Genomic DNA, 13,940 nt, shown 5'->3' with positions numbered 1-13,940 from the left:
TCTATCTATCTATCTATCTATCTATCTATCATCTATCATCATCTATCTATGTGCACAGAAATCTATCATCATCATCTATCTATCATCTATCATCTATCTTTTAAAAATATTTTATTTATTATTTTTATTTTATGTGTATGAGTGTATTGCCTGCATGTATGTGAGTGCACCCATGTCATGCAATGCCTCGAAGGTCAGAAGAGGGCGTCAGATTCCCCTGGAACTGGAGTTATGGACAGTTCGTAGACGCCATTGAGAGAGAGAGAGAGAGAGAGAGAGAGAGAGAGAGAATTGGAATATGTGTAAGGAACCTAGTATTGTATGTAACAATGTGCACAGTCGAACCCAGGTCCTCTGCAAGAGCAGTCAGTGCTCTTAATCGCTGAGCCATCTCTCCAGCCTGATTTATCTATCTATCTTTTATTCATTCATTCAGTATCTATTGACACCTACTATGTCCTATGTACTGGCTCAAATAACTAGAAAGATGTAAATTCTGGCCTTAAGAATTTGGCATCAGATATGAACTTCCTCACTAACTGTAAACCTCGAGAAAAGTCCTGGTGCAGCTGTTGAGTTCTAACTCCCTCTTGGTTAGAATTCTGGGGTGATAGTATAATAGTGTTTCCAAGAAGGCCTGACTGGCCTTGTCCCTCCACAGCTGAAGGATCTCTCTGGAGCTATGTGCCCTGGGGGGCCACTGGGCTCCACAGTTCTTTGGCAACCCAGAAGGTCTGTCACCTGTGCTGCTTTGCTCTGCAGCGTGAGCACTGGTTAGTGCAGGTGGTGTCCTGGGCAGAGGGACAGAGGGACACAGAGGGGAGGCCCCTTCATGCAGAACCGGAAAAGCCATGCTCGCATCTGGGGCGGGGATGGGAGGTAGAGGTCGATGAGACTCGTCAAACTGAAGTCTCTCCAATTTACTTTCAGGAAGGAGCTTCATTAACGGGAGCGTTTGGGGAAAAAAAACAAAAACACTAATCACCATCCGAAATGTACATGCTATTTCCCATCTGGTGTGCGGAATTGGATCGTCTCGGGAGTCTCGGGAAAATGCGGCAGATGGGCTGGGCTTGGAGCTCGTCTCCCTACAGGCAGTGGGAAGAGGAAGGGGCTTGGCAATGGATGCTGGCTTGAGTGAAGCATGGTGGGCCCCGCAGGGCGCCCATCAACTGTGGCCAGAGGAAGCTGCCCCACGCTCAGATGTCTAATGTCCGCAGCAGCTGTGCTGGCTGCCCTGTGACTTTGGGTCCTTCGGAGAAGCAGCAGCTTGCACTCTGGGTTTGCAAAAGCTCTGGTTAGACTGCAGTGGTGCCAGGGAAAGAGTCACAGGCATCAAACATTTGCAGGTATGCTTTCCTAGCAGCGCGCCTCCTACCGGTCACTTACCACGAGTCACAGGCCCTGCCTGTCGGTCTCCAAGAAGCTCTGATGCAGCCATGGGAAGTGTCCAACATCGTTCCTGCAGATCACTACCTCACTCAGACACCTTGGTCAGGGCGTTTTGAGATTCTCCACAGAGGATCTAATGATAGACTCTAGCTGGAAGAAGACTTACCTTTGAGTCTGTGGCCTGCAGGGGTAAGGGAAAAGCTGTCCAGGGTCCCATGCTGCGCTGAGGCAGAGAACATGTGTATTGTAGACAACTCACCCTATAACCTATGAACAGTGTGGATCCACAGCAGGCAGGAGGCTGGCCCTGCTCACAGGAGGTGGAAAGAGAGAAAGTGGGAAGGAACAAACTGGGTGGGGAACAGCATCCCCTGAATGAAGAACCACGAAGTGTGGATGCTCTTAGGACTCTCCACTCTTATGGTACCATGTAGAGAAGAGAGGGACCCTCTCTACCCTCCCTATGACCTCTAATATCCTATCAGATGGCAGGATGCCACCAACACCCTTTCTCTGTGCAGTGACTTTCAGTCTTCTTCCCTGGGGCACTCTTCCCCCAACATCTAATTAAAGGGTAGAAAGTAATTAAGGTAGGGCATGCAACATTCCCTGTAATGTTGAACCTAGTAACACCCCGGCCCCTCCCCCCTCCCAATCCATCAATATGACACGTAGAACGACTCTCTCAACCCAACACCACTTTGTTTACTGCTTTCTAAGCTGGAACGCATTTGAATTAACCTCCTGCATAAGTGGAGTTAGGAAAGATCCAGGCATCTTTAAGTAAGTAAGTGGAAAGAGGACGGGAGCCAGACAGAATCCTTTTAGGGAACCCAAGGATGGGGCCTCATTCACTCACTCCCCACACACTCATTCATAGAAGTGTTTACCAAGTGCCCACTATGGACCAGATCATGTGGTCGCACTCAGGATACTGAAGAGATTGAAGAGATAAACTAACATTGCTTCTATAACTGGAAGCTTGGCCCTCTACAGTTTTAAAAATGGTAGGCCAAGCCCTGGGGAGGGGAGGGCCTGCTATACCTGAGAGGAGATATACCTACTGTACCTGCTATAGCTGAGAAGATAACTCTTCCTCAGCTGGAGTTAAAATGAGATGACCACATAGCTCCCCTGTTCCTGTTGACCTGCTCCTGCTGGACCCCTGCTAGACCCCTGCTCCTGCTGGATCAGGACTATTCACTAATTCTGTCATATAGTCCAGGTACTATGGGGGCTATGGTCACTGTCCTTGACCTAGAGAAGCTCATGGTCAAGCTGGGGAGCCAGACAGGGGCAAGACATTAATTGCATCCTGTGAAAATCCACTCCTTAATTGAGATGCCTGCAAGTCACAGGAGGAAAGGTGGGGACTGGAGCCACTGACTTTGTCTGGGGAAGTTGAAGAAAGGATCACAAAGGCACTGACATTGAAGTTGGATTTTGAAATATCAATGGAAAGTCCCAGTGGAGGAAAGGGTGTGGGAAGATCTAGGTAAGAGAAAACGCTTGGGCAAAAGCCCAAAGGCATGAAAAGGTAGGTGGCATGTTTGGGTGGAAGTGGAGAGAGGGGGAGGAGGGTGGTGAGCCATGGCAATAGCACCAGAGAAGATCCAGTGTAGCTCATGAAAGGTGATGGGGCCTATAGGTTAAGCAGCAGGAGCTGGCTGCCTGGGCTAAGAACCTGGCTGACCTCATCCTAGTGGGGCCTCCCTTTCTCATCAGTTACGTGGAATCACAGTAGGAACCATCCAGAGGACAGTTACGGGAATTCAAGAATTAATGATGCATGCCAAATGCCTAGAACCATGCATGGCTGGCATGTAGCAAGCAGTCAGTGCTTACGTGTACCATTTATTTACCTCTTTTAGTGGGGCAGAGACAGGATCTCAGTATGTAGTCCAGACCTGCCTTTCAAATTCAAGATCTATGTGACTCAAACTCCCTTGTGCTGGGATTACAAGTATGCAACACCCTGCCTGGTCATTATTTGTTTTAAATTACCACCCACCTTGAGATACCTCTCCAGGAACCATTGGTTGGTTAGGAGCAAAGAAGCCCCCTCTCTTTTTGCACTGAAGAAAAGCTCCTCCAACTGTGGCTCAGAATCCACTTGTCTTCAAAACACTACAGTCCCAGAATCCCCAGAGGAATTTGCTCAATTCATCTTCCCAAGCCCTCTTTCCAAATTGCTGAGTCAAAGTCCCCAGGCTAAAGGGTCCCCCAAGGATACTTCTGAAATGACGGAGGTGTTCTAAACCTAAAATTGTGAGAATGATCGCACAACTCCAGGGACTTACTAGAAATCATTGAATTGAACACATCAAACAGAGGGTGTTTCTATCATGTAAATGACACCTCAAAGGAAGCCATTAAAAAGAAACCTCCAGGTAATTCTCGTAAGACAACTCATTCTTAGAGCGGTGTGTGTGTGTGTGTGTGTGTGTGTGTGTGTGTGTGTGTGTGTGACTTCAGGACCTATGGATGCAGAATGGTGGAGAACAGAGATGGATTAAATCCTTCCTGGCTTACTTGGTGCTCACCTGACATATCTGTTCAGGAACACCTGGAGCAGAACACCCATCTCTGCATTTTAGAAAAGCCCTTCCAGTGGGACTTTCCTGGGCTTAAACTCCTCTCTGATCTTGATCAAGGAAGCCATTGAATTTCGCTGGGGGCTCTTTCCTCAGCTCCCACGGCATTCACCTGTCTTTACAGAACTTCCACCTTGTTACCAAGATTGGCCCTTCAGGTATCCCAAGAGCTCCAAAAGTTCAGGGACCTAGGACTGGGCACAGAGTAGGTGGCACACACTAGGTGTGCTGGGAATGTCCGGTCCCGTCCTTGGCTCCCCATGTGGGACATGGATGGTACCGCAGAAGCTCCGTGTGGCCCCCAGTATATGCCCTGCCTGCATTTTCTCAAGAGCAGGTGCTAAATTTGGCCATCAGTTGCTGGTCGCTGCAGCAGCTACTCCTGGCGTCCTCCTCTTCTGTGCCCACCAGCATTTTCCTGACTTGGGGCTGAGAGCTGCCAAGGTGCCAGTATCCTCTTGTGCCTCCTGAGCCTTCAGCTCTGTTCCCTCTTCTTTTCTCTAGGTCACCAAACTCCCATTTTCCTTCCTCCAGTTCCAGCAGAGATTCCTGTTTTAAGTATGACTCCTAACCCTCTGTACGTGTTCCCTTGTCCTTTTCTGTGTTCCCAGGAGGTCTAACTTCACCCCTTCTATCACTGCTTATGCTCCCTAAACGCCAACATTTATCCTTTTAAACCCTTCTTGTGACACTGGCCTGCCTGTGCCCCATCAGCCTGCTTGGATAGTGGGTCACTAGTGATGCTTGGAATTCAATAAACAAATGGTTGAAAGAAGCAGCTGGGCAGGTTTTGGAAGTAGGTTGGAATATGATTGGTGTTAAAGTGCTCTCTCTTGAACGATCTGGAAATTTGTTTCTATTTTTATTCAGTGGTGTGTGTGCAGATGGGCACATCCCCAAGCTCCCCATCATGGGCTGTGGACTTTTTTCTCCTTCACTCCCCTGCCCTTTGGTTCCTACCTCTGGTCACAGGAATAAGAATCTGCAAGACATAACCCTTTAAGGACTTTTGATTCCCTGAGACATGAGCCCCTAGGCTCTCTCAAGGATACACCCAGGAGGGGAGTGGGGTACGAAGCCATCCTAGTTCTCTGGTGTGGTCACCATGGAGGCCCAAGTCCCAAGTACAGGGACCCTCCTGTCCCTTAGTAGGGTGGGTCAGTTGGCCTGGACTTCCTCTGATGTCTGAAGAATGGGCAGCAGACACTTATTCTCATTTCCTGTCCCCAAGCCGCTCTGAGTGTCCTGGAGCTTGGAAAGGATGTGTGTGTATGCCTAAGAGGGAAAGGGACGTGGTTGGCTGAGTCCACAGAATGAAATGAAGCCAAATCAGAGAAATGAGCCTGTGTACCCAACCCAACCCAACCCAGTTGGAGGGCGGAGTTTGGGATTAACTGATTGGCAGAGCTCAGTTCCCCATCAGTCAGTCCTCCTGCAGCCTCAGAGATAACGGAGCTGAGTTTGGCTCCAGCAGCCCATCCTCCTCCCTCCTGGTCCTAGACTTCCCGCCAGGCTCCTCTCTGCTGCCTCTGCAGCTGCACTTTCATTCCTTTTGCCCCCAGAGGCACTGAGGTACGGCATATTCAGCAGCCAAGCCTTCTGCTGGCTGGTTTCAGGTGTCCCAGCCCTCCATCCTGGGGCAGGGTTTTCTCCTCATCCTAAACCGATTCTTCTGATTTGTCCTGAGTAGGTTCCCAGGGGATGAGGAGGTGGTTTTGGAGTGAGATGTAGGGAGGGATTGGAAGTACCATCAAGATAGGATCAAGAGGAAGCCCAGGGCTAGGGGCTTGACAGGGAGGGAGCCAGAGAGATGTCAAAAAGGAGCAGGTGGGAGGCAAGCCCTGGAGTTCCCTTCCTCCACAGGAAGGCAGGCAGCCTCTGGGTAGACACAAATACAGGACTCAGCAGCCCCTCAGATACTGTATGGGGGTGGGGAAAAGGCTAAAGGAACAGCTGGACTCACATGGGTCCCGAGACCCTCCCACTGCAGCCTCAGACATCCTAGCCAACTTGGGAGGCCAGGAACTGTGTGTGTGTGTGTGTGTGTGTGTGTGTGTGTGTGTGTATGCACATGCATACACGTACATGTTCACACAAACTCACATAAGCACACTCGTCTTCCTTCTAAAGAAATTTTTTCCCATGGTCCCTACTGTGGAATGGGACAAGTCCAAGCAGCAGGGACAGTGACTGCCAAGTATGGGGCATATTTTCACAGTGTGCCAGGCACAGTTCTAAGCAGAGTGCACATATCAACACATTTAGTCCTCCCAACAGCCCTGTACCTCCCAATAACCCTCAGGACAGATCATATTATCATTCCCATTTTATGTATAGAAAACAGAGGCACAGTAAATGAGTCCATAGCTAGGGATGATCCACTAGTAAGGGACAAGGCTCATTTGCAGCCAAGCTATCTGGCTTCAGAATTTATGGTTTCCCCTGTCCTAGGTCAATGTTAGAACTTCATAGCGTGAGCCTGTGTACAGTAACATAGGCTTATACCTACACCTGTGTGTTGTGTGTGGAAAAGCACAGCTCTGTTCTCGTGCAGACCTACTAGCTCACTTCCATGAAATCTTGACAAATTTTCCTCTGTCCTCCTTCCCTCCCAGTGAGACTGTAGCTTTCTCCTCTCCAGGCTGCTTCTACCTCTTGGTTACCCTTCCAGGAGGCTGGCGGTCAGTCTCTCTGGCCTCATGCACTAAAAACCACAGCAACAGCAGCAGCAGCAGCAGCAGCAGCAGCAGCAGCAGCAGCAGCAAGAGCAACAAAAACAACTAAGACACACCTGGATGTAGAGGTGCTTGAGTATGGAGTGGACATGATTCCAGCCACCTGCCACAGCTGAAATTTTGGCTGTCTCCAGCCCTCTTCTGGGTACAAATACCAAGTACTTTCTCCAGCATTTGTCCATTGCTAGAAATGTCTTATTCCTCTGGAGCAAGGTAGGACAGACACTGTCTCACTGAGGATCTGCTATCCTTGTCTGTGAGGTGGGGCCAGGCCCGGAACCCAGTGCCCAAATCCCCTCTGGCCTACCACAGGGAGGCAGCATCTCCTCCACAGCCTGCTGTCCCAGCCTCTTCCCAGCTCCTCCCTCTGAGTGTCCAGGGCAAGGGCCCCTCTCCACTCACAGCCTGGCTGCCTGCCACCTTGTCTGTCATGCAGGCAGAGAAGAGCCATACCTGCCTGCCAGAGAGGCACAGGTGTGCCCGCGCCACTCACGCAGTGTACCACCTGCTGGAATCTTGGCGGAAGGCGGACTTGGGATGGGATCCACGGGAGAGACAGTCTGTGGCATAATTAAGAGGGAGCAAAACAGAAAACAAAACAATGTTTTCCTTCCTCTCTCTTTTCTACCACTTGCCCTAATTATTTTCCCACTTTCAAATTCTACAACAACTTTAATTAAGCTGGCCTCGGGCAGAGAAGTCTGGCAAACTTGGAGAACTTCACTTGTTTATTTTCTTATCATTCAGTGATTGGATCTGCATGGCTCACTCTGTCTCTTTCTCTCTAAGGAGGGATGGTGGCAGCCTCCTGTCCAAGATGGGGGCAGGTACAGCTGAAACTTGCAGCCTGGGAAGGAGGCGCTGCTCCACCTAAATCTATTGTTGGTCAATTTATGCTCTAGTTTTGTACCACCCTGGCTTTACATTGTGAAACCAGGGTGTGAGAGAAGGTACAATCTTTCTTCTGTTTGAGGGTTTTTGTTTTTGTTTTTGTTTTTGTTTTGTTTTGTTTGTTTGTTTGAGACAGGGTCTCCCTGTAGCCCCAGGTGGCCTAGAACTCGCTATGTAGACCAGGCTGGCCTTGATCTCACAGAAATCTGCCTGCCTCTGAGTGCTGGGATTAAAGGTATGCACCACCATGCCTGGCTAGAAGGTGCAGTAAAGATAGCACTAGATTTGGGGACCAGAAACACAGGTTGGGGGAAACTGTTTTGTTGCACGTTTGGGGGACACAAGTCATTCATGCACTTACTCATTCATCCATATCCACTTTCACTCATTCTTTACTGCTCTCCCCATCGCACCCAGCAAAGGAAGGGGCCTGCTTCCACCCGCGCCAGCAAGTTCTACAAGGCAAGTTCCTAGGCTCCTCTGAGCCTGTTTCTTCATCCCTGCATGCCTGAGTTGTTTCAAGGACAAAAGGAGAAACCTGTAACTGGAAGCCAGTGTGGCTCCTGGCTCCAATGGCAGCACTACGTGACACCTCTGGTGTTTCATCCATCACCAGGTGCCGGTGCTGGGTCTTTCTGGGCCTTCGTCTTTGTGGTGACACCGCTGGTGTTTCATCCATCACCAGGTGCTGGTGCTGGGTCTTTCTGGGCCTTCGTCTTTATGAGAAGGGCAGATGTTCTGACCATTCCTAGGGCCTGAGATGCAGGTTGAATCCTGAAGGTTGCTGCATTTCACAATATAATGGAAGGTGTGAGTACTTGGGCTCTGAAGGAGCAGAGACACCTGCCTGGAGAGTTCAGCTTACATCTAGGGTGCCTTGGGCTGGTACACGCAGTTGGATGATGTCTGAGGCTCAGCCTAAAGTGACCGGGATATGGAGCAGGCAGGTGTCTTTCCTCAGTCTGCTGGGAAGGCAGTATGAGGGTGACAGAGTGGAGTATATGAATGAGTGCAGTAAGTAGGTGAACAGTGAGTGGGTGACTGAACAAAGAACTAGTGGATGAATGAGTGGACAAATGAATGAACAAAGGAGATAATGACTGAGAGAAGGGATGAATGAAGAAGCGGATGAATGTGGGGAATGAACAGGAAGCAAGTGAGGATCCAGTGAGGAAATGAATAAGCCAAAGCCTGAAGTAAGTGGATGTCTAAGTGGATCAATGGCAGACTGGATGAATTAATTAGAGATTGACCACACGAATGAGTGGGGGGGAGGATTTGGTAAGGGATTGAGAAAAACAAATCCACGAATGAAGAAATGATTAAGGGGATAAAAATGAATGGATGATCCTATGAATGAATGAATGAGTGAGTGATTGCCTGAGTAAATTAATTAGGGACGATGAGTGATTGGCTGAGTGAGAAAGTAAGCAACTGTGGTCTCCACTGCTGGAGTCTGGAGGCCAGGAGGTGCTGGTTTCTGTGGGTACTTCTCTGCCTTCCCCACATCCCACAGCAGCTGAGCCCACCTCCAGTATCGTGCTCATTAGCAGCTGTTCCATTATGAACACATACAATAAGGATCTCGGCGTATGTGTATCTGTGTAGCATTTTCTCTTTCACCAGAACTGTGCCAGAACCACTGAAACGCAGATGTCAGTAAAATAACGTATCTCCAGTGGCTTGTCTACCTGTCTCCCTCACCGCTGAGAAATAACTCGCAGCAGCCGGTTAAGCTGACAATAAACACAGGAATTGACTTCAGTGGGAATGAACTTGCTTGACTGTTGACAAAAATCTAAGGTGACGCCACTTTTGCTGGCTTGCCACTTGCTTGGGTAGTTGTTGACCCATTTTGCTTTTGTCCTTCTTGGAACAGGGATCAGGGAGAAAGGCCCCAGGCTGATGGGCTAATACTTGCCGATGAGCCTACAGGTTCTGCAAGGGCCCAGCCTTGTCTTTGGTAAAGAGCATGCCGTCAGCCACCGAGAGGGCACTGGGAAATAGAGTGAGGCCTGGGGAGGCCTCTGCTTTTCTGCCTCCTGCTTGGGCAGTCTGCAGAGATCATATAAGGGCAGGCAACTCCTCTTTTCACCCTAAGCCCCCTGGGATAAGAGGGGAAAGGTATCCTTCCCCCATTTTCACCAAAGCATCCCAAGAGTCAGTTGCAAAGCACAGTTCCAGCAGGTCCTATTTTGGGACACTGAGGGGGAGGGTCCGGAGTCCCTGGGGGGCTGAGCTGCAGTGTCCAGTTATCTAGCACCTGCCTGCCGGGCAGCCAGAAGGAGCTAACAGTAGGCAGGCTTCAGCAGAGGGCACTCAAGTCCTAGGAATCTGCACTCAGTAACTGCACGCTCTGCTCAGTGGCTTCCCTGGGAAGCGGAGTCATGAATCTCAGTAACTCGAGCCCAGGGCCTCATCACTCACAGTGATTGGGGGGGGGGGACTGAGAGCTGAGTGGATCAGTCTAAACAAAACACACATGCAGGGGACTCATCCCAAGGAGCCAGCATGGCCACCCCTGGGGGCCCACAGGGAGTGGGGGGGGGGGGGGACTGAGAGCTGAGTGGATCAGTCTAAACAAAACACACATGCAGGGGACTCATCCCAAGGAGCCAGCATGGCCACCCCTGGGGGCCCCCCTCCTTAACCACATAAGTTGGAAGTGGAAAGAGAAGCTGGGTGGGGGTGGGATGGGTGACAATATTACCCTCTTCTTCAGAGTCCTACCCCCACCCCCACCTGTGAGCCAGTGGGAGATATGAATCTCACTGGCAGCGGCTTGGGCCAGCTCAGCCGTTTTAGGGGATGTTAATGAAATGCGGGAGCACTTGTCCTTTCAGACAGCGGCCCCTTTTATTTGGGAATGAAAAGCTGCATTAGTCTGAATGAGGTTTGGAGGCCGCATAAATCCAGCACTGGCTGCCTCATGGGGGAGCAGGGAGGCCTGGCTGGTGGGTAGACTTGTTTACCAACAATTCCAAAAGCCAGGATTGGCGGCTCCTAATCCCCAGAGATGCAACTTGAGATTTTGCCAGCTTTGGTGCCTGCTAGTTGTGGGGTGGCTTGAAACAAGATTGGAGAGAGGGCTGCAGGGCTCTCTTGAGAGTTAGGGGAAACTGAGCTCTCCAGCTTGTGCCAGTGAAGGGCCCCACCCCAATCTACTCCCAGCTGGTAAACAGCCAGGGAATACAGGGCCTTCAGAGGCCATGAGACTCTTCACAGAGCTGTCCTTAGCTCCAGCTGGTGTAGGGCACAACAGGGGTGACCCTGCAAGCTTAGCGGTCTGCTGGGTCTGTGTGCGAATCCAGCCTGATAAACAGTATGGCCAAATAAATGTAAGTGAAAGGACACAAAGAAGGAATGAAGGAAGGAAGCAAGAAAACGAGAGGGGAGGAATGAAGGGAGGAAAGGATGTGGGAAGGAGGGAGGAAGGAAAGAAGGGAGAGAGGAAGAAAAGGGAGGGAGGGAGGAAGGAAAAAGGAAGGAAGGGAGGGAGGAAGGAAAAGGAGGAAAGAAGGAAGGAGGGAAGGAGGGAGGGAGGAAAGAGAGGGATCATACTGTGTGTGCCTATGGATTTCTTAACCTCTCTGAGCAGAAAGCACAAAAATATCAAAGACTCTATCATGATGGTTTGCAAAGAGGACTGGGTAAAGTGACATAGGCAAGCTTGTAAGTGTCTAGTCTGGGACACAGAAAACATGTAATAAACACGAGGTCATGACAATCATCCCTTCTGTTTCTGTTGTGTGGCACATCCCCCTTCCCAGATTGGGAGGGACCAGGCTGCTGTCAGCTTGGGACACTGCTATACAGTGGCTTGCAGCTGGATCAAGAACAAGGCCCAGACCCTCTAGGGCTGGGGATAGCAACTTCTATCCATAATGCAACCAGAGAGTTCCAGCAGGGCAGCAATGTAGGAGCCCTATTGCCTCTGCAAGTTAGAGGAGGCCAGAAGCAAACCTCCATCCTTAGCTAGGGGAACCTGCCTGGTTCGGGATGCAGCTGCTGAGGCTGGCTTGGATGTCTGCATCCTGGGGGCGGGGAAAGGGCTCTGGTGATAGGGCCATACTGTGGCCCTTGGGAGAGCTGCGATTTCTTTCATCTCCTCCAGTACCAATGTAGCTTTTAGGAAGCCTGCTCTTCTTCCTCCCCACCCTTTGTCTCCCTCAGCTGGCCTCAGGAGCGCTCCTCCCTCTGGCCACGCCTCCACCTTTCCCCTGCTTCTATTTTCTGCCTAGCCTCTTGTCCAGGCACCCTGCCCCTCTCATGTTGAGGGAAACAGTCTGGACGAAGTTGAGAATTAGTCAGCCCTGGGACTGGTGGTTGTGCCTTTTCAGCCCTGTGTCTTTGGCTTGATTTCAGACCCCTTTCCATTTCTCCATCGGGGTGTGGAATTATGTTTCTTAGAAAACAGCCAGGCCTTTTTGGTTCCATGAGGCAACCAAGCCAGCTGTGGATGCTGAATGCAGGCAATGGGCTTCTGTGTGTGTCTCCAGTGAAGGGGCTCCAGCTGTGTCCTGCGGTCCTCTACTCCACTCTTTCGCATGCATCCTTGCTGGGCCCATGGGATCCTTATTGCCTAAAATCCTTCCTCCCTATGGAGAGAGGTGGCAGAGGCCACTTCTATGGCTGTGATCTTCCTGTCTTTCCCTCTGGTTCTTTGGGCAGCACTTGTCAGTGGCTGCTTGGGGAACACTCAGATTTGGAAACCTTCATGTATCAGCCGATCACAGAGGATGTCTGCAGATGGAGGATGTCTGCGGATCACGGACGTCTGCAACCAATATGCACATCCCTCTCTTTTTTGGGGGGCGGGCAGCTCAGGGACGGTCTCCTCCCAAGGGCAAGGCTGCCTCTTCAGAAGGGAATGAGCCCCCTTCTAATTGCACAGCCACATTCCCCAGTGTCAAGGTTCCCTGCACTCAGACAGGGAGGGAAAGAAAAGATGGTAAAATTATCAGGAGAGTTAGAGCTCAAACACAGTATCTATTTGTAAGAAAATTAAAGATTGGTTCATCAGATGTAGGGGACCATCCTCTTACCAGACAGCTGGCAAATGGGAGAGATTGGAAATGATTGAATAGATCAAATTATTTAAATGAGAAAAATAAATTCGCACACAGCCTAGCCGCTGCCCGGTGACAGATCCGTTTATTTATCTACTCTATCAGTACTGCTTTGTCTCTGTCAAAAAGGTCATTAAACTCGCCTAGCTGCGTAATTTCGCAGCCTCCTGCTCCTGCCTCGCTCCACAAGCCCTCTCTTCCCCGGACACCCAGCGCCACTTGAAAAAAAAATTGTTGTTAATAAACATTTCTTTTTAACCCTTTCGGCCTGCTCCCCTCGGTCCTGCTCTGTCCCACGGAAAAGCAGTTTCTCTTTGTGACTCAGAAGGAATCCGGGAGGGGGCTCCAGTCCCTCCCGCATAGTTGCGGAAGAGGGCTGAGAAGCAGCGGGCTCCAACTCCAGCGCCCCTCGCAAGCGAAAGCTTTGGCGGTCTTTCTCCGCAGCCTCCGTAGTGATCTGGTCGTGCGCAGACAAGTCCTGCCTTCCACAAGGAGGGTCTGGCCTGGTCTCTCTCACCCCTTTAACTCCTGAAGCTTCCCTAGCCCAGCACTCACAGTTCTCTGAATTCTGTTTCCCTCATACCCCAGCCCCAGGGCCAACCCCACTTTCCCACGGGCTTGAGATGGGGAGGAGGGAAACCAGCTCGCGATCAGTCTCCAGCCGCCGCCGTCCAGCCAGCACCGGCCGCGTGGGAGCTGAAAGCCGAGGCTCAGTAGACGGCGGGCTCCAGCTTTCGCGGCTCCCGGCGGACGCGTCTCCTCCAGCTGGTCGGGCCGCTGGGCTGCCACCGTCTCCCGGCTCGCAGTGCCAGCTCTCACGCTCCACGCCTGGCTCTCGGGCTCCGTGCCCTCGCATTAGAAGGGACCTGGGGGCGGCAGGGCAGATGGGGGAGTCTGGGCAGCTGAGGAGATTCTCGATCCTTCGGGGCGTCCCCACCCCCACACCGGGTCCAGGGTCCCCTTCCCCGCCCCCTGTGCAGGTGTGAGCGCGCGAGTGTGCGCCCGGGCGAGTGTGCGCGGGGGAGTGAGCGGAGGGAGCGCGAGCGGCGGGCGGCGCGGGAGGCGGGAGGCAGGGCGCGGGGGGAGGGGGCTGGGAGGGAGTGTGTGCGCGCGTGCAACTCCACTCCGGGGCTTTGTGCGAGCCCGGGCGATAGCATCGGCGGCGGCTGGAGGAGGAGCGGCCGGAGACGCGTGCAAGCCCGTCTGCCTGCGCCCGGCAGCCGGGGCAGGTGGGAAGCCCGCGCGGGAGCCGAGCCGAC

The sequence above is a fragment of the Nannospalax galili genome, unplaced genomic scaffold (genome assembly GCF_000622305.1).
Source record: "Nannospalax galili isolate Female #2095 unplaced genomic scaffold, S.galili_v1.0 scaffold944, whole genome shotgun sequence".
NCBI classification, from domain to species: Eukaryota; Metazoa; Chordata; class Mammalia; order Rodentia; family Spalacidae; genus Nannospalax; species Nannospalax galili.
This window is presented reverse-complemented; position numbering follows the sequence as displayed.